The 23,684-nt window shown below is 46.7% G+C and overlaps 1 long non-coding RNA gene and 1 pseudogene across 2 annotated transcripts in view; both read left to right on the top strand.

The window, feature by feature from the left end:
* The window catches only part of LOC134483830 (uncharacterized), a 39,496-nt gene extending 18,220 nt beyond the window's left edge, over positions 1–21,276 (top strand). Inside the window, exons 3-5 of one of the 2 annotated variants that reach the window (XR_010060904.1) lie at positions 8,751–8,910; positions 13,706–14,990; positions 18,086–21,276. This is a non-coding gene — a long non-coding RNA (uncharacterized LOC134483830). Of the gene's footprint in view, positions 1–1,041; positions 1,671–8,750; positions 8,911–13,705; positions 14,991–18,085 lie in introns of those variants that run through there. The other variant, XR_010060906.1, reaches the window with a different exon arrangement.
* Nsrp1-ps1 (nuclear speckle splicing regulatory protein 1, pseudogene 1) lies at positions 8,973–11,295 on the top strand (annotated as a pseudogene).
* Positions 21,277–23,684: the final 2,408 nt, after the last annotated feature.

The raw sequence follows: 23,684 nt of genomic DNA, 5'->3' as shown, positions 1-23,684 counted from the left end.
TAGCAACAGCTTGCGTCATCACCTGCCGCCATTACTACCGGTGTGGCTCCAGGGGTGGGTGACCTGGGAGTGTATAAGAGAACTGCTTGCTACCCCAGCCCTGCACCCCCCTCCTCTCTCTTCCCAGGTATTCCCCACTGGCCTGTCTTTCTCTTTCTGTCTTGCTTTCTGTCCTTCTCTGTCCTCACTTTCTCCCCCTCTCATGGCTCTGTCTGTCTCTCCCCTTTTCCAGGTCTTCACTCCTCTTCCTTCCCCCACAGTAAACCTTCCTTATACTAGATCTGTCGAATGGCGTCTTTCTCAGGGGGACACCCTGGCATGGCCACACAAGGTGCCCACTTACCTCTGCCGCTGCCACGTTATAGTTCACAATACCATTAACCCACACTGTCAACGTTTAAAAGTTAGCATAAAACTTTCCACTTTCTAAATAATAATGATGATGAGGAGGAGAATAAGACAGGCAGAAAGGAAGGAAGGGAGGGAGGGAGAGGGGAAGGAGGAGGGGAAGGGAGGGGGAGAGAGAGAGAGAGAGAGAGAGAGAGAGATTGATTGATTGATTATGGGCCATCATCCTGGGCTCACATTCACTCACGCTTACTGACAGAACAGAGTAGCTATTGACTTTGTTAAGAGAGCAAGTGTTTTCCCAGGCCCCTGGTCTCTTATTTTGCATGCAGCTTCTCACTTCCCTCTCCTGGCTGGCTACTTAGAAATAGAATCCAAGTCACCAGAAGGCCACCCTTCTGGTCCTCACTGTCCTGGGGACCATGGGCACCTAACATTGTGATTCTAAGCCTGTATTTCATGTCAAGGAATTGGGAACAGGGAGGTGAAGTGGCTTCCCCACTGTGCCTTCCTACCTGCTTGCAAGAAAGAACAAAACGCAGGGCACAAACAAGAGTCTGTATTGTTTAGAGGCAAAGTTGGGCACCAGGAGGAGCTGAAGAGCGGGAAGGAGGTCACCAGGGCAGGGTGCCTGTCTTACTGACCAGACCTGTCTACGAGGACAACCCTAATCCTCTTCCTGTTTCTTAACAGCTAAGGAGTGGCAACTTCTCACCCCCTGGCTCCCCAACAGTAGCTTCGAGCATGGTGAGAAGTTCTGAGAATCTCTGAGGAGCCCACAGCCCGAGTCTCGCAGAACTTCCATCCCAATCAGTGCGTTACCGTAAGAGACACAGCTTGGAAACTGGCCCGTTGATTCGCAGATAACACTTGACTTGAATCTGCAGAGAAATTCACCACGAATTCTGCAGCGTTAACAGATCCAGGAGTCCCCTGCTCCTTGTGTTAAAACACAAACTGTGACTCCATTGGCTGTGTTTCTGAGCTGCTTACAGCGCATGCCTACACTGCTCGTCCCCCAGCTGCACTGAGGGGCTGTGGGAGCACCTTTCGTCACTGCCCCATCATTGCTCACTCTTCCACATGGAGACTCTCTGTATGTCACCCCTATGCCTTTTGCTTTTGTCCCTTTCCTATTCCTCCCTTCATCCCTCCTTCCTCCATCTCCCTCATTATCCCAACACAGCCCTACGCTCTCCCAGTCCAGCTCGATTCCAGGATCACCTTGACAACTGCAACTTAGGCTGAACTAAGTGGGGAGAAAAGCGTAGCACCCTACCTGCAGTTGGGATCTGACTCCTATGTTCATGCACGCCACGCACGCACGCCACGCACGCACGCCACGCACGCACGCCACGCACGCACGCCACGCACGCACGCCACGCCACGCACGCACAGGTACGTGAGATTGCCTGAGTTGTTCCCCGTCAGCTCTCAAACTGTCCCGCTGCGTACACAGATGCTCCCAAAGGGACATAGAAGTCTGTAGTCACTCCTAACCCTGTAGGGTCCAAGGAAAAGCAGACGTTTGCAGACAGGTCACCCGATGATTAGATTAACCCTGAGCAAAAGCTGTCATCTTATAGAGGCTGACTGTCCCAAGCAGTAAGAACCTCTTTGTGCCACCATGCAGACTCAGAATTTAGACAGTGATGGACCAGACTTGACTGAGCCTGCCTGACGACGCGCACCGCTTGCTTCTTGCCCCCAGCTCTTTCTCTGTTCAAACCCAAACCTCAGACTTAGGAGTCCCTGAACTCTATCTGTTCCTCTCCCCAGGTGTCTGGTCTGTCGACTCTCATCTCTCTGCCCTTCGACACTACTTATTTCTGTAACCGGAATATTGAAACGAACAGTTAAGCCTAACTCGTCAGCACTGTTAGAGCTGGGGCTTTGCTCCGAAACTCCAGTAACGCCTAAATTTGTATCACTAAAGAAGTTTGGGAGCCTGCAAAGTGCTTGTTATACAAGCAGGAGGGACTAAGTCCAGATCTCTGAGGCTCATGTAAAAAGCCCCGTGTAGTGAGTATAGACATAATACGCTTAGCCAGTATGAAATCATTCACTCAGAGGTGAAGGGGAAACTCTTTAATATTGCGTGTCTGGCTCTGGCTAATGTTCAAAGAGGAGGTGGTCGCAAATAGAAGATTTTACCAACTCCTTAGGCTTATGCCTCTCTTTCTCTCTCTCTCTCTTGCACACACACACACAGAGAGAGAGAGAGAGAGAGAGAGAGAGAGAGAGAGAGAGAGAGAGAGAGAGAAACTGGTTGTCCTAAATCTCTTTTAGGTTCTGGCCTCACGTTATACTTTGGATAATTTAAACAAAGGCAGGAGACTACAAGTCTGGCCAGTGCAGATGGGAGATTTACACAGCAAAGTTATCGCTAGCATTCTATCTGAAGAATCTCACTCATCTGGCAGAATTGTGCTTTTCTCAAGAAGAGAGCTGAGGGCTTTCTATCAGGCTAGGATTTAACGTGCACTGGGTTGTGACCATGTGCTGGCCCTCGAGCTGCCTGTTAGAGGTGTGTTCTTTAGGGATGAGCCTAACCGCTGGCTAGTTCTGCTTAGCAGACGTTTACATCATAATTATCCTTATCTTTAACAGGCCTGGTTAGCTCGTTACTTATCTTCCGGGTACGTGGGGGCAGCATTTCCTTAGCTAAGTTTTACTTTGTGTAATTTGATATCTTCTAAGGAAGAGTATTAGTAAATCCTTTATGACCTATGACTTTTGAGTTTCTTTTGCATGCATCTGCAATGCCTGTGCTGGGGAGGCAGAGACAGGAGGATGCCCGGAGGTTGTTGTCTGGCCATCGTAGCTGGATGGGTGAGTTCCAGGTTCAATGAGAGGCCCTGTCTCAAAATGAGGTGGGTGATGATTAAGGAAGATACCTGATGTCAATGTCTGACCTCCACAAACACATGCCCACGTGTGTGTGCACTCATTCACACACTCTGGACACACACACACACACACACACACACACACACACACATTCACACAAAGAAAGGGGAGGAGAGAGAGAGAGAGAGAGAGAGAAACACATTGAGAGTAGGATTGGGTCTGTCTGAGACAAAGTCTGCAACGTTTACCCTCTGCCGTTCTTCTGTACGGTGAACCAGCCTAGATGTTGGCTGGTAGGTGTAGAGAGAATGTCTTGTGCATTGTTTGGATGTGTCACCTGTCAATTAAAAAAACCTGTGGCATATAGGAAGGGGTAGAATAGAAGGTGGGACATCCGGGAGGCAGAAACAATTCTGGGATAGAGCCAGGCACAGAGACACACCTGGAAAGATGTGACAAGTTGAACCCAGGGTACCTGAGCACAGGTAACCAGCCATGGGGCAGAATGGAGGTCGAAACAACCGGGTTATTTTAAGTTATGATCTAGCCAGAGAAGCATCTTGCTGTATGGCCCAGGTATTTGTAAATATATTTTGAATCTGAGTCTTATTTCTGAGAGCACGGGTCTGGGAGGAAGAACCAGACTTCTACAGGTAAGGATGGAAAGTGGAAAGAAACGGGTGCCACGTTTGCACAGACGTTTGTATTCTGTGCATGTCACTGGGCCTTGACCAGGGTGGTGCTGCCATCAGTAAAGCTGCTGAGAAATGCCCAGATTAGCAGAACGGCACCGGTATCAGAAAAGTCCACTACAGCAAACACCGAAAGGAGTGAGTTGGCTTGAGTGAGGCTCACCCCTTAACAGGCTGCAACTAGTAGCTCAGGAGACCAGGCCTGCGTTTCTACTTCTCAGAACTGGGCAAGTCAGTTACTGGAACGACTGCAGGCTTACATCAAGAAGCTTACCTTGCGAAAGGACAGTTAGCCAAGCTTGCAGCCAAGAGGTCAAGAGCTACCCCTTCTTAGCATGAAGCAAGTGTGAATCATAGTATCACCCAGATCCTCAGAGATAGAACCCACCAATCAAGATATGGCTCACCTACCCCTCCCTGATGTTCCTCTTTTTGCTTTAAGACTGAATCTGCTAATTCAGTCAGTGTCCTGTCTCGGTGGAATTAGGCCCCTGCATGCAGGAATATATACGCTCTTTGCATTTGCAAAGTGATTTATCGTTCTTCAGAGATTCACAGACCCCAACAACACTTCCAAATTCTCAGCGTGGCTGTTGTCAGAGGATAAAATCATCATTTCTCTTTTGTTGTTGTTGCTGGTTGGTTCGCTTGCTTGTTTGTTCTTTTGAGAGAGGGTCTTACTCTGTAACTGGGGCTGTCCTGAAACGCACTGCGTAGACCAGGCTGGCCACCTGCCTTCTGCCTCCTCAGGGATAGGATCAAAGGCATTGCCACTGTGCCCAGCTTACAATGTCTTTTAAAGATCTGATTTTCAGTGGCAGCGTGGACAGTACATACTCGATAAAATGCATTAAGTGTTCTGATGGGCTCAAGAGAAGAAAGAGGCTTATTTCCCTTATCTGGTAGGGACAGAGAATCAGGACAGTTTTCTTTAAAGGATCAATCAATAGCAGGTTATTCCAAGCCACTTCTTTTGTGTAAAAATTAAAACCAAGGTATCTTAGTTGTTAGGCCAATTGGGAGATTTGACCGTAATTTCAAACTCTGGTTTCTGGGAAGGTCAGATACGTTACCTTAGCTGTGACTTAACGACTAGATCTTTAATGTGTGTGCCTCTGTGTTTATCTTTGCTGTGGCCTGTTCGGGGACTGGGTAGAAAATAATGCTCTTCTGTAATTCCTATATTGCATACTGTAATCAGGCTGTAAGTATATGCAGTTTGTTACTGAACAAGAAATACTTACGCTGGTCCAATGACCCAGGGCCCAAAGGATGCTGTTGAAATCATTTCACGTGGGTCCTCCTCAGTGCCTCAGATGTTACATCATCTCCATGGTGACCTACAACCTCTTCCGACTGCTTAGGTTGACTCTCTCCCTAACCTACCTCTCAATTCAGTGATTCCCCTGAAGTCTCCTTTTAGTTCCACTCAAATCTGCTCAAGACGTGAGAGAATGGGAAACATTTAGGGTTAGGGACCCTAGGAAACTTCACCTTGACTCACAAAAACTAAAACCAGCTATATTCACTCAAAAGGAAAAAAGAGTCAAGCATTAAAAGATGCAGCATGCAGGAATGTTGGAGACAGTGTGGCGAAGCTCGCTAGGCCTGGAGACCTCAGTTCTAAATTCTTTGCTGCTAACAGATTAAGCAGCCATCTTGGCCAAGTGGTCATTTTTCCTGATGCTGCTTTCTTCGTTTTTTTCTTTTCTTCTTTCTGTCCTTCCTTCTTCTCTCTCTCTCTCTCTCCCCCTCCCCCCCTCTTTTTGCCATGGAAGCTCACTGTGCAACCTAGGCTGTCCTCAAACTCAGGAGCCTCCAGTGTACTTCTGGTCCTGGCTTCCTCTGTAAAGTTGGAGGCTGAGAGTAAATGATCACTAAAATTCCTTTGATCCCTGCTCTCCCGTGTCTTCTCTGGTGAACCAGAAGCATGAAAATGCTGCATTTAAACTGAAGTTTAAACACAGACTATCTTGAGTCAGCGCAAGAAGGTAAAGTAACTGATAAATAATTACGATCGGAATACAGTCCTATTTAAAATCAAACACTTAATGAAGGCAGAAACGGCAGATACTCTAGTTTTTCTCAACAAATTTAAAATTCTCCCCATGATGATGGCCGCCTATAGATATCACTTCTCCAATGTGTGATCAGGGCAATGCTCATTGGTGGGCACTGGGATCCTAAGTATATCTGCACTGCAATCTGATGGGGTTACCGTGAATAAGTGTTCAATTTTGTCAGCACCAATATCTTCGTCTTTAGAGTTAGGAAGGCTGAACTGAACACTGATGAAGATTCCACAGTGTAGAGGAGAATACCACATACATTTTCACTAACATACGTAGAGTAGTAGAATTCCGCGACCTAAAATTGTTATGGTTCAATAAAGGCATTGAATCATAAAGCCAACAGGCACCGTCTTTATTCCAAGCAACAGTAAACAGATCCAGAATATAATTAGAGCCAAGCAAATCATTTCCTTCATGACAGGTTATAGAATTTAACATGCATGATATTTTCCATTTTTGACGTTAACACAATTACGTTTGCCTTGTGCCAATCCATCTGACTCCCAACATTTCCAACTGAAAAGAAGGCCTGCTTGGGGCAGCCTTCCCTGCTCGCACGCCAGACCCTGGATAGATGTGGTGGGGCAGATGTGGTGTGGACAGATGTGGACAGATGTAGCGGTGTTGATGTGGTGTGGACAGATGTGGTGGGGCAGATGTGGTGTGGACAGATGTGGTGGGATAGATGTGGTGTGGACAGATGTGGTGGGGCAGGCTGAGCTGGACACTGAGGGCAGGAGTATGAGAACAAAGAAAACAGTTTTGTTTTGTTTTGTTTTGCTTTTTGTATTTTAGAGCTCACTCAGAATAAAAATACAAACCCTCTGCATGAATACTTTCCTCAATCCTTACCTGGGCTTGATTCAATATATGGAAATCAATATATGATTGATAATGATCAGAATAAAAGACTAAAAAGAGAAATTCAGTTAAGCCCTGTTGTGGGAAATATTATTTTGGTGTTTTCCACCCACTTAGATCATATAGATTCCAAAGAAAAGACCCCCCCAAAAAAACCACTTTAAATTTGTAATAAGCTTAAAAGCACTAGAGCTGGGCAGATATCAACCCTCTATGCTATTTTGTCTACTTCCCTGTCAGTAACCCGGAGACAGCACTTGCCAGGTTCCACCTTGGCTGCTCTTACTCCAACAGGCCCGGCCCTCACAGCCATACACTCACGATCCACCTATCCAGGGCAACTTCCTTCTTCCTTCCTCTCTCCCGCTGTATCACACGGTTGCTACCTGAAACTCCAAGCCCGGAACCTACGCTCTTAAACCCCCCCCCTCCCCGCGCCTGCCACTTACACCCATCCTACCCACGCCCCATCCCACCCCCACCTCACCCCCCTCACCCCTTTGCCACCCCCATCCCACCCCACTCCACCCCCTCACCGCACCCACCCCACCCCATCCCACCTCCACCCCACCCCTCCCCACTCCAGCCCACCCCATCCCCACCCCACACCTATCCCACCCCACCCCCTCCCCACACCCATCCACCCCCCTCCTCACACCCTCTCCACACCCTCTCCATACCCACCCCCATCCTATCCCCCCACTCCCCATTCCCTCACCCCCTCACCCTCCCAACCAACACCACCTCCACCCCTTCCACCCCTGTCTCTTCTGCCCAGCCCTGGCTGCAGCATCTTTAGCCAATCAGGGATAACTTGGGGGCAAAGTTCGCACAACAAAGGCTGGTATGCTCTAGACTCTTGTCCCCCGAGGATCCTCTGGAGGGGGTACAGGGCAACCAGATTTTGGGGGACCAGTATTTAGTATTTGAATACATAGTAGTATCAGACCAAACCTTCAAAGCCGTAGGTGGCGGATGCCTTAGGTGTTTGGGGTTTTGTTTGTTTGTTTGTTTGTTTTGGGGGTTTTTGGTTTTGTTTTGTTTTGTTTTGTTTTGTTTTGTTTTTTGTAACAATGTAAAGAATTTCCCTGCCACATTTAGCTCCCAGAAACTTGATCTTTTCTAGGAAGCCATCATTTATTTTCTAGGAAGGACACTTCCTCAGCCCAAGCCAAATGTGAAAGAGGACATTCCGCACACTCCAGGTGTCTTTACCTGGAGGAGCGCATCTCTCAAGGATGCTCCTTTCCGTAGTTCCTCTAAGACCCGCCTTTGCTGAAGGAACCAATGGCCTCTCTGCTAAAACCACAGCAGTTCATTGGCCTAGATCCTCTAGCTCTGCCTCTCACTGGCTGTTAACAGAGAGAACACTTTTTTTTACTAAGCAGCCATAACTGCTGGGTTTCTTGATACATACCTGTAATCCAAGCTACTGAGCTCAAGGCAGGAAGGTTGTGAGTTCATAGCCAGCCCCAGCAACTTAGTGAGATCTTATCTCTGAATGAAAAAAGGAACTGGGACTGGAGAGACATCTCAGTAGGAGAGGAGCCAGGGTGAGTTCCTGGCACCTGACTCACCACTGCCTGTAAGTTCAGTTCTAGGGGATCTGGTGTACTCTTGGCCTCTAGGGGCCCCAGGCATGTACATGGTACACTAGACTCAGGAAAGCACTTACATGTATATGTAATAAAAACAAACCAGTCTTAAAACCGAAAGGAACTGAGGGACTAGAGATCCAGCTCATGGTAGAATTTTGCTAAACATGCCAAGGCTCTTGTATCCATTCTAAAATATGCCATTGTTTTAGTGAGGGCTCTGTTGCTGTGAAGAGACACCATGACCATGACGACTCTTTTTTTTTTTTTTTTTTTTTTTTGGTTCTTTTTTTCGGAGCTGGGGACCGACCCCGGGGCCTTGCGCTTCCTAGGCAAGCGCTCTACCACTGAGCTAAATCCACAACCCCGACCATGACGACTCTTACAAAAGAAAGCATTTAATGGGGTCTGACTTAGAGCTTCAGAGGTTCAGTCCTCAGGTAGCAAGAAGCATGGTGGCTCTCGGGAAGACACACTGCTGGAGAAGTCTTGGTGAGTTCTACATCTGAATCTGTAGGTAGCAGAGAGAGAGAGAGAGAGACAGAGAGAGAGAGAGAGAGAGAGAGAGAGAGAGAGAGAGAGAGAGAGAGAGAGAGACTCTGGATTTGGAATGGGCTTCTGGAAATCTCTAAACACAACCCCAGTGACACAATATCCAACAAGTCCCCACCTCCTGATCCTTTTAATTAGTTCCACTCCCCGGTGACCAAGCATTCAAATCTATGAACTTATGGGAGCCGTTCTCATTCACACCACCACAACCATCATCATAATACAGTTATTAACCTAGAACCTGAAATCCATCATTTTGAAAGCCACTAAGAAATCCAGATTTTCAAAATCAATAACTAGATGAATTTGTAGGACACTCTTCTGACACTCTCCACTAACCACTAGGACCTATGTGTCTTTCTTCTTTAACAAAAGTAATAAAAATAAGACATGCCCCATGTCGACCATGTCCAGTGGAGGTGGGAATAAGATGGCGATTCCGGGCAGGCATTATGGACTTAATTTCACCAAAGAAAACACAGCCGTTGCACCGAGTTTTTCAAAAACCATTGGTATTTGGGAATGATTCTGATGGGAAGATGAGACTTCCGTGAGCAAAAGCCTTCAGAGAGAAGCTGATAAGAAGCAGGCATGAGACAGACCAAACTGGAGATTCAGAGAGCTCTTGCAGGAGATTCCACTGTGTATGAGTATGACAGCATTTATGACGAAATGCAGGGGGGAAGAGGAAGAAAGTAATCCCAAACTTTGGGGAGAAGATCGAAAGCCCAAATATAGTCACAACTTACTGAAAGCAGTCAAGATCAGGAAAAAGGAACAGGGAGAATGGAGATGAAAATACAGAGAGAACGAGAGGTGGAAAGGGGAGAATTCGATGATAAAGAGACATTTGTGACATCTGCTTATATAAGAAACAAAAACAAAACAAAACAAACAAACAAAAAAAAACAAACCTTGGAGAGCTGAGGAGGAGGGAAGAGAAGAGAGGGCAGCAGCCCTCAAAGCACATTTGGATGTGACCAAGCAGAAAGGTCTCAGTGGATTTCATCAACATCTATTAAACCAAGCAGTTGGTGAGGAAGCAGTTTCTACATCCAGCTTTCATGAAGCCAGGGCTATGATAAAAGAAGAGAGGCTCAGGGGTTACCCGGATGGAAGGGAGGAAGTGGAGGAAAACCCAGACGCTGACAGTGATTTTGTTAAGAGCTCTGAGGATGGTATAAAGTAAAATCCAGAGGGGACGAAGACACCGGTGCCTCCGTGAAACACCTCAAGCATCACAAGAATCGCACCCACTCACGATCATCCAGTGAGGAAAGGGGGCTCAGTACCAAGCACCGCTCACGAGGTTCCCAGTCAAGAGGACCTGAGCAAAAGGGAGGTCAGCACCAGGACAGGCAGTCCGGAGACCATGAGAACTGTCACAAGGACTGCCGCCACCAGGAAGAAAAGAGTTCTCATAGACACAGAGAGGCCAGTCATAAAGATCACTTCTGGAAGAGGCATGGGCACAACGATGAACTGAAAGGACGAGAACAGGGAGAAAGACAGGATAGAGAAGGAAAAGGGAGAAATATTCCTCAAGAGGACAAGAAAGAGACAACGGAATGATCACGACCGATACAGTGAGAAAGAAAAGAAAGGCAAAAGGAGAGCTCAGGAAAGCAAGGAGGGAAACATGTGAAGACAGTAGAAAGTACAGAGAGAAGGAGAAGCCAGAAGGAAGTGGGCAGTCTTCAGAAATATCATCGAGATAGAGGGAGAGCAGCCCAAGATCTAGACCAAAGGATGACCTTCTTGACCAAGAAAGGTCCAGCAAAGCGAGAAACATGGAAAAGGACAAAGGGGACCGAGGGAAGCCCTCTCGTTCGGAAACATCACTAGCAACAAAACACAGACTGGCAGAGGAAAGACCAGGAAGTGCAGTGAGCTAGAGAGGCCCCCTGAGGCCGTGAGCAAGTTTGCAAAGCAGAGCAATGAGGAAACAAGTGATGTCGGCTAGAGACAGGTATTTGACCAGACAAATGACGCAGATAAAGGCAAAGACTTATATTGAGAAAGAAGATGACTAAGGACTGCCCAGATCTGGAGTTCCTTGGAGCACAGAGCATTGTGACCCTTGAACTTGACTGGGGCTGGAGAGATGGCTCAGTGGTTAAGAGCACTGACTGTTCTTCCTGAGGTCGTGAGTTCAATTCCCAGCAACCACCTGGTGGCTCACAACCATCTGTAATGAGATCTGATGCCCTCTACTGGTGTGTCTGAAAACAGCTACAATGTATTTATAATAAATAAATAAATAAATAAATAAATAAATAAATAAATAAATAAAAAAAATTTTAAGAAAGCATATGACTGAGTATTCTGCTCGCAGCCTTCAGATGAAGATGTAGAACTCTCAGCTCCTCCTGCACCATTGCTGCCTGGATTCTGCCTTGATAATAATGGACTGAACCTCTAAACCTGTAAGCTAGTCCCAATTAAATGCTGTCCTTATTAAAAAAAAAAAAAAGCATATGACTGTATGAACAACAACTGGAGAGTATTTTTTAAAGTGTATTTTCAAAATTTGTTAGGTCAAAAGTCAGTTTTCTGACTGCTCAGTAACAATCAAGTTCCTGCTCCAAATACTGATACATATCTAATAGCAAGAGAGGGTTGAGACTCCATTTCTTTCTATAATCTTTCGACCCTGGGTAGTTCGTTACTAGGCCTAAAGCTAGTCTTAGGACAGTTTCGGCCAAGCCTATAAACTTCCTTTAGCAAACAGGTACAGAACCTCCCTGTGTTCAACCACACACTTAGACTAACTAGGGCCTCCATGAGGAAGAGGCAGGCACCAGGATATTTTGATAGCAGCTCAGGTAGGCTTCCAGAAGGGTCAAACATCAAAGTCTCCATTCTTAGGAAAGCAAGTGAAACCACTTTGTATGACACGGACAACGTAATGCTTGCTCCAATATGAACCAACCCCAAGGTGACATTGACATTTTAGCCAACCAGCCCTAAGCTGTGAGACATGATAGCACGAAACTAAAACTAATACAAAACTTGGGAACTGGGAGCAACACTAGTTTCCCACTACCGTAATCCAGGAACAGCAACTCAAGCCTCTGCAGTGATCCCCATCGGCAAAGGGACTTGGAGACCCTGTAACTCTGGCCTCACCAACACTATTGCTGAATTCTTACATGCCCACCTGTCAGTGCTAGCCACTGGCCAGAGACCCTGAAGGACCGTCTGGAACCTCCAAGAGTGCCATCTTCCTGGCCTGCCACAGCTGAAGGACTTCACAGAGGATGCAGATTGAGCTCCCAAGCTCCCAAGGCATTACTATAAGAGAGGAGTCCACAGTGGAACACCTATTGCATTACCTGCCTGACCAACCTTTCCCCTGCTCGGCAAGATGTCTGTTTACTGAGATTACCGTAACCTTTATAATAACTTGGTATCGAAAGACTATTTGTGCAAATAAACCAAGGATTCAAAAGGCAAATCTCATGTAGACATCATAAATGCCACGTACCTCACAAGCCACCAGCCATCCTCTCTTCACCCATGTAGTACGATGGCCCTGCAGCTGTCCTCTGTGTGCACGGTTTGCTGACTTGCTAAAGGTATTTATCCCATTTTCCGGCAAGGCCTTGGGGCAATTGCTTAACGTGGGTCATCCTCATATCAGCTATGCTGATTAGCACACAGTCTCTGGTTATAGATTCCTGTAATGATATTTTTAACTTTTTAATTTTTGAGGCAGTTTCTTGTTATATAGCCTAGGATAACTTCAAACCCGTTATGCACGCTCAGCAGGTTTCAAACTCATGTTAATCCTCCTGCCTCAGCCTCTTGAGTGGTGGAATTACAAGCATACACCCAGTCTCAGAAGAATGCCTATCTACAAAAAAATACACCTGAAGAGAGCGAGTGGGGGAGAGAGAGAGAGAGAGAGAGAGAGAGAGAGAGAGAGAGAGAACAGGAAAACAAGATAGACAAACAGAGTTCATGGACCTAGGAACTCTCTTTTACTCAAATCATTTCAGCAAAGCAGAGTTCTAAACAGGACAGTGAAAGAGGAGACGTTGGGAAGCAGGGGAGAGCTGGAGCAGAGTGACTGGAGCGTCTTCTCTGAGGTGCACTCTCTCTGCAGATCCTCTTGCTAACACAGAGTTTCTTTACAAAGCATGGTAGGTCATAGGCACTGCTGGGGCTGTGGTTGGGTAAAGAACTTATCGAAAAGGGCTGGTCAGCAAAGTGGGCTCCATCCCACACCAGTCACAAAGGGAGCAAACTGAGGGTTTCCTTCTAAGACTATTCTATATCATTAATGACTATTGTTACTAATCTCTCATTGGGCTCAATGTATGTGTGTGTGTGTATGTATGTGGGTGTCTGTGTGTGTATGTATGGGCATGTGTTTGTGCATGCATGTGTGTGTGTGCATGTGTGTGTATGTATGTGCATGTGTGTGTGTGTCTGTGTGTGTACGTATGCGTATATGTCTGTGTGTGCATGTGTGTGTGTGTCTGAGTGTGTATGTATGGGCATGTGTTTGTGCATGCATGTGTGTGTGTGCATGTGTGTGCATGTGTGTGTATGTATGTGTGTGTCTGTGTGTGTATGTATGTGTATATGTCTGTGTGTGCATGTGTGTATGCATGGGCATGTGTTTGCGCGTGCGTGCGTGTGTGTGTGTGTGTGTGTGTGTGTGTGTGTGTGTGTTGGTTCTTTTTTTCCTTTCAAACTGAATTCTTACCATTTACCTTTCCATCCGCAGACAATTCAGGTCATTGTTTCCTGGGGGCAGGACAATGACTCACTTGGTCAGTACTCCTCCTCCTTATTGATTATAACAACTCATGTTTTGAAACTTCTGCTCACTGTTGACATTTACTCTGGATGATAAGTGAGCAGATTACAAAGGCGGTGTCGTTTCACTTGGCGAAACCGGCAGCAACACCTTCTGCACAGTAGCCTATCATCTCCGTGCTGTCAGCTGACAGTGTTAAACTTTCATCTCTGCACAGAGGGAAGCGGAACGGGCTGAGCAATAAATCGTTAAGAAATAAACCACGGTTCCTGTACACACCCAGTAGACATATAGCAGCCTGGTCTCTTTTTCAAGTTGTAATGAAACCGGATGACCTCTACCGTGTCTTTGGTAACAGTCGCTCCTTTAAGAATTACTCACATCAAGAAGCGATGGTACACGCCTGTAATCCCAGAGTGGCAGGAGTTCAGGGTCATTGTTGACTACATAGCAAATTGAAGGTCAGCCTTACTTACATGTAAGGCTTGAAATTCTCAAGACCTACATTAATAAGTGTACTTAAGTGCTTTAACGTCCCTTCTAGTCCACGGCCCACCAGAGGTAGTGGAAAGGGAAGGTATTAGGCCAAAGGAGGATGTGGACCTATTTAGAAATAGTTTTTTTGGAGCAAATCCAATACGTGTTGTCAGGAGTCAACAGTCCAGTTCACACGGTCGGCAGCGGCAGCTGGATCCACTCACAGACACCATTTATAGAATCGGCGGCAGCAGTTCCATCCAGAGAAATCAAGAGGCTCTGCCAACGGGCCCAAGTCTGTGGCAGTAGCAAGAAGCTGCTGGGACATCACGAGAAGTCCTGTGGTGCATTTCTCTCTATGAAGTCACAGCAAACAACCACCAGCAAAGAGTGGCAAGGCGAACCAATACCACACAGCGCTGTCCACTGTTGGGCTCTATTTATACCCTTTCCCAGCATCCTGTGCCCTCTCAGGTGTCTGCTCCACCAAAACATCACATGCCCTCTTTTTCAGGCAGCTTCCAGAAAAAACACCACCAGCCTGTTCTCAGCAAAACATCACCCCACGTGTCTGCTTCAACAGAGACAACCTCTCATAAGACAGTTTCCAGAAAGACATCACAGGACGAGACTGATTCTCTAAAGAAACCAGAAATTTTTACTTCAATACCCTGACACAAACCATCAGAAAGCAAAACAAAAACAAAAGCACAGTTACTTACAGAGCATCTCCAGGCTCTCAACCATGTCCATAGTATACAATAGAAAATAAAGGGTAAGTCTCCTACCTCATGGAACCTGCCTTCTGGTGTGGGAACAGAAATGATGATACCTATATAGGTATTATAAGAAGAAGCATTAATTAGTCATTTGTACTGGCCAGGCTCCCTAGAGGAACAGAACTGGTGGAATAAATATACGTCATAGAGCAGGGCATTTATTCAGTTCACTACATTAACTGGGTAGTCCAACAATGGCTGCTTGCACACTGGAGAACCCCAGAATCTGGTAGTGTCTCAGCCCACAAGATTGGATGCTTCAGCTGGTCCAGTCTGGCACTAAAGGCCTGGGGGACTCTTGCAGACAGACTGGTCTTGGCACACCCTGCAGTTACTATCAGATAAATCCCACCCGAGTTGTGACAGACGGGTGCTTAAGGTAGCTTCTGTCACTTTGGGCTTCTGTCATTCTTGCTCTTATGCGATGCACCTCACTTCCAGGTTGCAGGGGAGGGACTGTGGCGTGAATAGGCATGAAACGCAAGAGGCAAACTACATGTGATTTCATACATGGGGTTATGACACTATGCTGTGTAAAACTTTCCTTCCTTTCTCTCTCTCTCTCTCTCTCTCTCTCTCTCTCTCTCTCTCTCTCTCTCTCTCTCTCTCTCTCTCCTTTCTTCCCCTTGCTGACCGTATTGGTAACTTTCCTGGTTGAAAACATATTCAATGACAAGAGCAATTTAAGGGGGTTTGGGCCCAGTTTTGAGAGTGCAGTCCGTCACAGCAGAGAAGTCATGGCGGCCAGAGCGTGAAGCATGTGTTACATTGTATCCTCAGTTAAGAAGAGGCCCGAGAGGCTGGTACTCAACTTACTTTCTCCTTCTCATTCAGTTTGAGACCCAAGTGCATGGGACGCTGCTGCCCACGTTTTACTCCATGTGTGAAGCTTTCCTTGTTGGACACGCCACAGTTCCAGCATCCCCAACATTCTGCTCCTTGGGCTTCTCCTTCATAGCCTCACACAAAGGCCTCTCAAGGCTTCCTTGCAGGGAATCTGACCCTGCTACGTGCCTGGCCTGAGCAGCTTTTCTGGAGCCTAGGTGCCAGTCCCACATTCTTGCATATTTCACGCCTGTGAGAGAGCAGCACATGTGCAAGGCTGCAAGGTCCTGCTGCCAGCTCAGAAGGTAGCCTGACCCTGAGCCACCCTAGCTCTGTGCTGAGGGAACACTGCCTTTGACTATTTGACCAGTTCAGGATCTCTCCTTCCAAAAAAAAAAAAAGCTTGCTTTGTTACAAGTTAGAGCTTCCGACGGACTTACCCTTCAGGTCACTTTTCCTGTTGTATCGGGACAAAGAATGATGTTTCTCTCTTTTTTTTTTTTTTTTTTTTTTTTTTGGTTCTTTTTTTCGGAGCTGGGGACCGAACCCAGGGCCTTGCGCTTCCTAGGTAAGCGCTCTACCACTGAGCTAAATCCCCAGCCCCGATGTTTCTCTTCATGGGGCAAATCCCATTAGTGCTTACAGATTCCTGTGTATTCTTCTTACCCATAACTTGAAAAGTTCAAATGTATTGCTACTGTGGGTGCTCCTTTCCCCTGCTATTATTGTGGGAGACGTTTGTGTGTGTGTGTCACAGCACAAGTGTGGAGGCCAAGGAGCAATTTTGTGGACAGTTTTTCTGTCTTAAGCATCCTGCATCAATGCTGGAGAGATGGCGTCTCCACAGGTAACCGCACTTGCTGCTCTTTCAGAGGACCTGGGTTCCATCCCAGCGCTGTGTCAGTTGGCTCACGACCTCATCTAATTCCAGCTCCTGGGGCTCCAATGCCTCTTTAGCCTCCCTCAGTCTCACACAGTCTCTCTCTCTCTCCACATGCATAAACATGCCTGCACATACATATACGTGCATAGATAAATAAAATTTTTTAATCTTAAAAAAAATTCTCTACCAAAGGAATCATCTCATTACTTTTCGATTCAGCCTCACTTGGGTACTCAGGACATGGACAAACTAAAGGCAGACTTCTTGACAGAACATCACATTAGTAGCCTCGAGCCTAGTTCCTGACGAGACCTCTAATTGTCCCCAGTTCTCAACATTCTGGTGTTTCATACGCCCAGCAAAATGGCCCACTAGATTCTGCTCATCACGTCTTAAGGGCCTCTCTAGCCTGCAGCTCCAAGCTCTTCCACATTCCTCCCACAAGCCCGTCCCAAGGCCCCGAGAACAACATGGTTAGGCTTATCACAGCAACAGCTCTACTGTACACAGGTTTTCTATATGAGTTCCTTTCCTCACTGCGGTGACAGGATACATGGCAAGAGAAACTTCAGGAGTGTGTTAGTTACTTTTCTACTGCTGTGATTAAAACAAAAGACAAAAGGATCCACCATGACCAAGGCAATGTGTAGAAAGAAGAGTTGATCTGAGGCTCACAGCTTCAGGGAGATAGGAATTCACTGCCACCATGGCTGGGGACGTGGCAACAGCAGGTAGGCCTACTGGTGAGAGCTTACATCTTATCCATGGGGAGAGCCATGGGGGCTGGCATGGGCCTTTGAAATCTCAAAGCCCACCTTCAGAGACAGTTCTTCCTACAAAGCCACACCTCCTAACTCTTCCCGAACAGTTCCACCAACGAATGGCCACATATTCAGACATGTAAGCCTGTGGGTGCTGCTCCCATTCAAAGGACCCAAGAGGGACACATTTTGCTTCATAATTCAAAGATACAGCCCATCATGCCTGAGAAGACACTGTTGGTAAAGCCGGCCATGTCAGAAATCCAAAGTGGCAAAGAGCAGTCAGTGTTCTATGGATATTGTGAGGATCGTGTCTGGCAGACAATCACAGAACGTCTCAGTCCTGTAACTGAGAATGAACCAGATGTACGCGTTCCTAGGGCTTCTACCTCAGGTGTACTCTATAGGCCCAAGGACGAGGATGACAAAATAACCCAAGGAAGAGAACAGGAGCAACACAGGCACATATTTGAATGGACACTTGATTCTGATAAATAAGACTGGAAAGATGAGGGGGGAGGGACAAGCGGTTACTTCAATAAGTGAGAGCAACAAGACATCCATATGGGAAACAGCAAAGCTTGGGCAAACTAACTCTATCTTGCTCTGTCTTACTCTACAGACACAACCAAGTGTGCGAACTGTAAATGAAATTCAAAAAGTCAATCAGTGAAGACCTAGACAAAAATGCAGAGGGCCAAGCGTATCTTTAGACTTCATGGTTTCTTTGCTTGTTTGTGCTCAGTTCAGGCTGGCCTTGAACTGACAACCTTTCTGCCTCCACCTCCCAAGCCCTGAGACGACAGACGTGTGCCATCCCACCCCGCCAGCTCCGAAAAAAAGAACCAAAAAAAAAAAAAAAAAAAAAAAAGAAAGAAAAAAAAGAAAGAGTGACCAAACTGGTTAGCCACCTGGAAGCTGGAACTTTTGCTCATAAAAGACACGCCAAGAGAACAAACCACGGAGAGGGAGAGACTATGCACGACAAGGAGGCTCTTACACCCAGTTTACGTAAAGTCTTATAGAGGAGTGAATTAGAAACTGACACAAAACGAAAGTGGGCAAAAGACCTCAGCAGACACATCACTAAAGGAATCTTAAATAGCTGTTCCTATGTGGATGTCGTGGAACCATTTTATCAGAGAATTAAAGCCAAATGAGGTATTTTTACATATCCACCCAAAGATTAATTAATACTTTCTGGGTCGAGTGTTGAATTCCCTCACAGGCTCCCGTGTGAACACTTGGTCCCTACCCAGTGTGTTTTGGAACGTGGTGGTATTAAGAGGTGAGGCCTGGCTGGAGAAATGGGTCACAGCGGGGTGAACATTCAGCGCCATAACTCGGCCTCACTTCTGGCCCAAGTGTCTTTGCTTTCCGGTGGACCAAGATGTAACAAGCAAGTTGCAAGTTCTCACCACAGTTCCCCGCCGTAGGGCTGTGTCCCCCTCAAACCACAAGCGAACCTTTCCTCTCTTCGTTGCTTCTGTCAGGTACACAGCAACAAGGGAAGATGCCAACAGAGAGTGTGCAATGCTGAGTCTCAGCGCAAATGATCAGCAACCGGTCAAACGCCCCGGCAACGCCCATTCGGCGTCACACACTGACGCGCGGCCAGCGTGTGTGCCTTCAAGCTCAAGTCTATTCTTGATGGAAATGAGTCCCTTTAGTTGCTCCAAGACACGCACAGGAAGGCCTTAGCGGAGCTATTTGCAAAGGTTTGAAAGCTAGAAAAGAGCTCACTTGTCCCTCGGCCACAGAACGGATCAACAAAGTTGGTTGAGTCATAAAATAAAATGAATGTTTGTGTGAGAAAACAAGCCACCAGTGTTTTCACTCGGCGCTGGGGAATTTCACAGGGATGGTGTCAGCCCAGGAAGCTTGTGCGGCGAGGTGTGCGGTAGGGGACAGAGCCCTTCGGCTCTGAGAGACGCTCGCACTTTATTTGAAACCTACATGTGGAAAGCTGCCAACATTTTGAAAGTCCGGACGATGCACACGAGGACTCGGAAAACAGTCTCCATACTTTTCTTTTCGTTGAAAATAAATATGCCCAGCTACAAACCCCCAAACGAGCCAATGTGTAGCACGTGGTCAGGGCTGAGTGGACTATATATATCCCCGTTTCCCCTCAATACTGAAGCTCCTCTTTAAAAACAAAACCAAAGCCTACGTCACGGGATTTGATATACCATACCTATTATTTTTGCCTTGTTAGTGCATTAGTTAATCCGGTCTGCGGTAACACAACAAGGAGTGTAACAGTAACCAATCCATTCCTCACAGCTCTGAAGGCTGTCCAAGATGAAGGTACAGGAAAACGGGCTTCTTTCTGAGGTTTTTCTTTTCTTGGCTTCCAGACAAGCACCATTGTGCCTTGTACTCAGAGTTTCTTTGTGAGCATTCAGGGAGGTGAAAATGAGCTCGCTGGTTTCTTCTTAGAAAGGTGCTAATCTCATCGTGAAAACTCTTATGATCTCATCTGAGGTTAATTACCTCCCCAAGGCCCCTTGTCCAAATATCATCGCATGAGGGGTTCGGGTTCTAACTTAGTGGTTTGGAGAGAATACACACAGTCAGTCCAGAACGGCTGCCTAATGCTTCACGTACACACAGTCAGTCCATAATGACTGCCTAATTGTAAGTTCAGGTAAATGAACCAGGGCTACATCTCCCCAGTGCTTCCGATGGTTGGTTCTTTGCATAATGAACAGCACATCTTGAAGTGATTAATAACGTTCTGGTAAGCTGAGACTGATAGGTTGAAATAAATTTATTAATGCCATGCAGGACAGTCGGTGTCTCACTAATGTCAGTGTTCTGTGCCCTGCTTCAACTCCTTTGTGTGAAACCTCCTGCACGCTTCTGTATAAACCTCACTTTCCCCTAAGGTTTTGTTCTACTGGGCTTCAATAAATGTTTATTGAACAAATACGTTATTTTGGGTCTATCCACACAAACTCACGTACTGTTCCCACAGGGCAGAGGTAAACCGTCTGAGCTGGGCACTGCCCACTGGCTATTGGCCATTTAGTCTTTGGAACGAACAAAGAAATGAAGAGTTCAGACAGCAGCAATTTCGAGCTCTTGGAGTTTAAGGGCGGATAATTTCGAGGATCCTGAGGGAAGACTTGAAGGCCTCAAAGCATGATATTGCCTCCTTCGCAATTCTGTCTGACACTCTGAAATTGTGTCACGGTCATATTATTTCATGGTATTGGTCTGATCGGGGACTGGTCAGTTCGCGTGAAAGACCGTTTGGATTCTCCCGTGTCCATGCAATCACCTGCAGAGTGCCTGGCCTGGTTCGTTCCACTCTTCTTAGCCTTTCCAGGGTAAGAACTGAGAATAGAAAAGAGGCAGAGCCACAGAGCCTCTGAAGGTCCCTGGACAGCCCTGTACTCTGTTGTGATGATAGAACAGGCATTTGTCAGCCCCTCACTGCCTCTGCCCACAGCGGTGTCCTGGCACTTGTAAGTCCAGCTGCAGGGCTGGATTCAGGTGATGTCTGCATGGTACAGGGCTGTTAAGAGCTGGAGAATTAAAGGCTTCTCTAATTTGGACAAGAAGCAGTGAAGGGGGGTAAGGGAGAGGGGAGGGAAGGGGTAGAGGGAGAAGAAGGAAGGAAGAAAGGGAACTAAAGAAGATAATGAAAGAGAGAGAGAGAGAGAGAGAGAGAGAGAGAGAGAGAGAGAGAGAGAGAGAAGAAAGTCCCCAAGAGTGGTGCATATTGTTGGAACTCTGGGCATTCCTAAAAGGATCCTGAACAAAAACTAGCAGTGTCTTTTCTTTTAAAAGGGGGAACCACCCATAGGCCTGTTTAAAATTGTTTTGCTTGAGTCAAATCATAAAGAAACAATTAGGCAAACACAATCTGAAGGATGCTCCCCAAAGGAGGTAACCTTAAGGATGCTGTTGGGAACAACAAGAACTGTAGTAGTAGTCCCGCTTTCTTCGATTTATTTTATCTCATTTTTTTTTAGTTTTAGATAATTAATTTTATTTATCTTAAATTTTATAAAAGAAAAGGTGACAATAATTGAAGGTTTGACAGCAAAGTTAACCAGAGCCAAAGTCTACACAATCAGTAAACTGATAGAAAAAGGCATCAGAGCAGACGCTGGGGAGCCTCACTTTAAGATTTAGATTTTCACAGGACTGGAATGACAGCTGAGCCATTAAGAGCTCTGGTGATCTTCCTGAGGACCTGGGTTCAAATCCCAGCACTCACAAATAGGTAGCAAATCGCAACCACCTTAACTCCAGGTCCAGCAGACCTGATGCCCTCCTCTAGCCTCCAAGAGCGCCAGGCGTGCGTGTGGTGCACATAAGTACAAGCATGGAGAAGATTCATACACGTTTATTTAAATAAATCTTTTAAAATGATTACTACATTTTCAGTTTTGAGTATGCTTTATCCACTTACCCATGAGGAAGGACTTAGTATAGTTATGGGAACAGGTTATAAAAGAAGACATTGTATAAACAGCTCTGTGGTATGGTTACAGGGAAGAATTTTGTTGTAATATGAGAGAGAGAGAGAGAGAGAGAGAGAGAGAGAGAGAGAGAGAGAGAGACAGAGAGAGACAGAGAGAGACAGAGAGACAGAGACAGAGAGACAGAGACAGAGACAGAGACAGAGAAAGACAGAGACAGAGAGACAGAGACAGAGACAGAGACAGAGACAGAGAAAGACAGAGAGAGTCAGGCAATTAGGCAGACAAACAGGCAGGCAGGCAGACAGACAGACACAGAGGCAACTGGAACAGTCTAGAGCAGAGAGATAGTAGACTGAGCATGACCAGCAGACTGGACTTGGTCAGGAGGGAAGAGTGGAGCAGAGAAAGAGAGAATGAGAGGTGAAGACCAGGGAGACAGGGCTGTGAGCAGAGTGAGTAGCTGGTAGAGTGGGGAGCCCATGACCTGGAGAACTTTGGGGACAAGCTGAGAAGGGCCAGGATGGACTCTGACGCATGCAACAGGTGCTTGGGATGCTGAGGGAGCCTGGAGGTCAGCATAGGCGCCACTGACAGCCATTTGTCCCTTCTTCCAGGAATAAGAGAAATGGCTCCTTTTCTTAGAGATCTAGCCCCACAAGTTCCCAGGGAATGCTGGGTTTTTGTCTTTCTGCCAGAATTGTGTGGAGAAATGGAGTTTTCTTCCGATCTGACAGATGTGACGCTGACTGCTTTTCTGGTTCTAATCCTGTCAAGGAACTTTTTGGTTTGCGTAGCAGATAAGGGTTTCCTTTCCTGTAAACCTGGAGTGCAATCGTGTTTTCACAGGCTATGGTGAAGGTGAAGTGAGGTAGCCTGCCCTCACTTAGTGGTGGCTTCACTGTCATGGTGGATGAACGGAGCCCAGACAGGAAAAGCTCCCTTTCCTCTGCTTGATGCTCAGCGTCTTCTAGGATTCCCCGGCATTTAAAAATGGATGGAGTCGGGGCTGGGGATTTAGCTCAGTGGTAGAGCACTTACCTAGCAAGCGCAAGGCCCTGGGTTCGGTCCCCAGCTCCGAAAAAAAGAAAAAAAAAATGGATGGAGTCTGACCCAGGCCTGGGTACCCTGATCCCACCAGCACATACCTGAAACAGAGAAGGGTAAATGGATGAGTGCTCCTTGCCTCCCTGAATGGAGATTCCTTCCTTTGTTTCCCTCCCCATCTTATCCTCCTCCATCTACAAGCATAATGGCAAGCATTGAACTTTAGTTCAACTTACAACTCATCTCGAGCTGCGGTAACTGATAAGGCCCTGGAGACGGTAAATCAGATTAAAGAAAGCTAGAACGTCTGTGGACTTTGCTGATGGGTGTCACGAGAGACAGCCACCCTCTTCCACATCATTTCCCAGAGGCAAAGTAAGGTCAGCAAACATTTACTGAGGATATGCTGGGTGACCAAGAGTTGTGCAGGTATGGCTAGGTACAGGGACGGAGATGCTAGATGGCCAAAGAGCTTAAAGGAGGAGACTCGGTTTGTGTATATAATGAAACAGAAGGCATTCTCCACAGCGAGAGCAAACACTGCGTGTGAGCCTTGAGACAACCGAAACGTTAGGAGGAAGTGTCCTTGCGATCTGTCTGTGACGCTCTGTGGACCATGGAGTCACTCATTTTGTAAGGCTTGCTGTCTACAGTCATAATGGATGGGAACACTAAGTTGCTGTTAACGTGCAATGCTTGTGGACTTCTATTTCTGACCTCTTGAGTCTGGTTAGCTCA

The sequence above is a fragment of the Rattus norvegicus genome, chromosome 20, assembly GCF_036323735.1.
Source record: "Rattus norvegicus strain BN/NHsdMcwi chromosome 20, GRCr8, whole genome shotgun sequence".
Lineage (NCBI taxonomy): Eukaryota > Metazoa > Chordata > Mammalia > Rodentia > Muridae > Rattus > Rattus norvegicus.
Note: the sequence above shows the minus strand (reverse complement) of the source record. Positions and strands in the feature narration are given on the sequence as shown.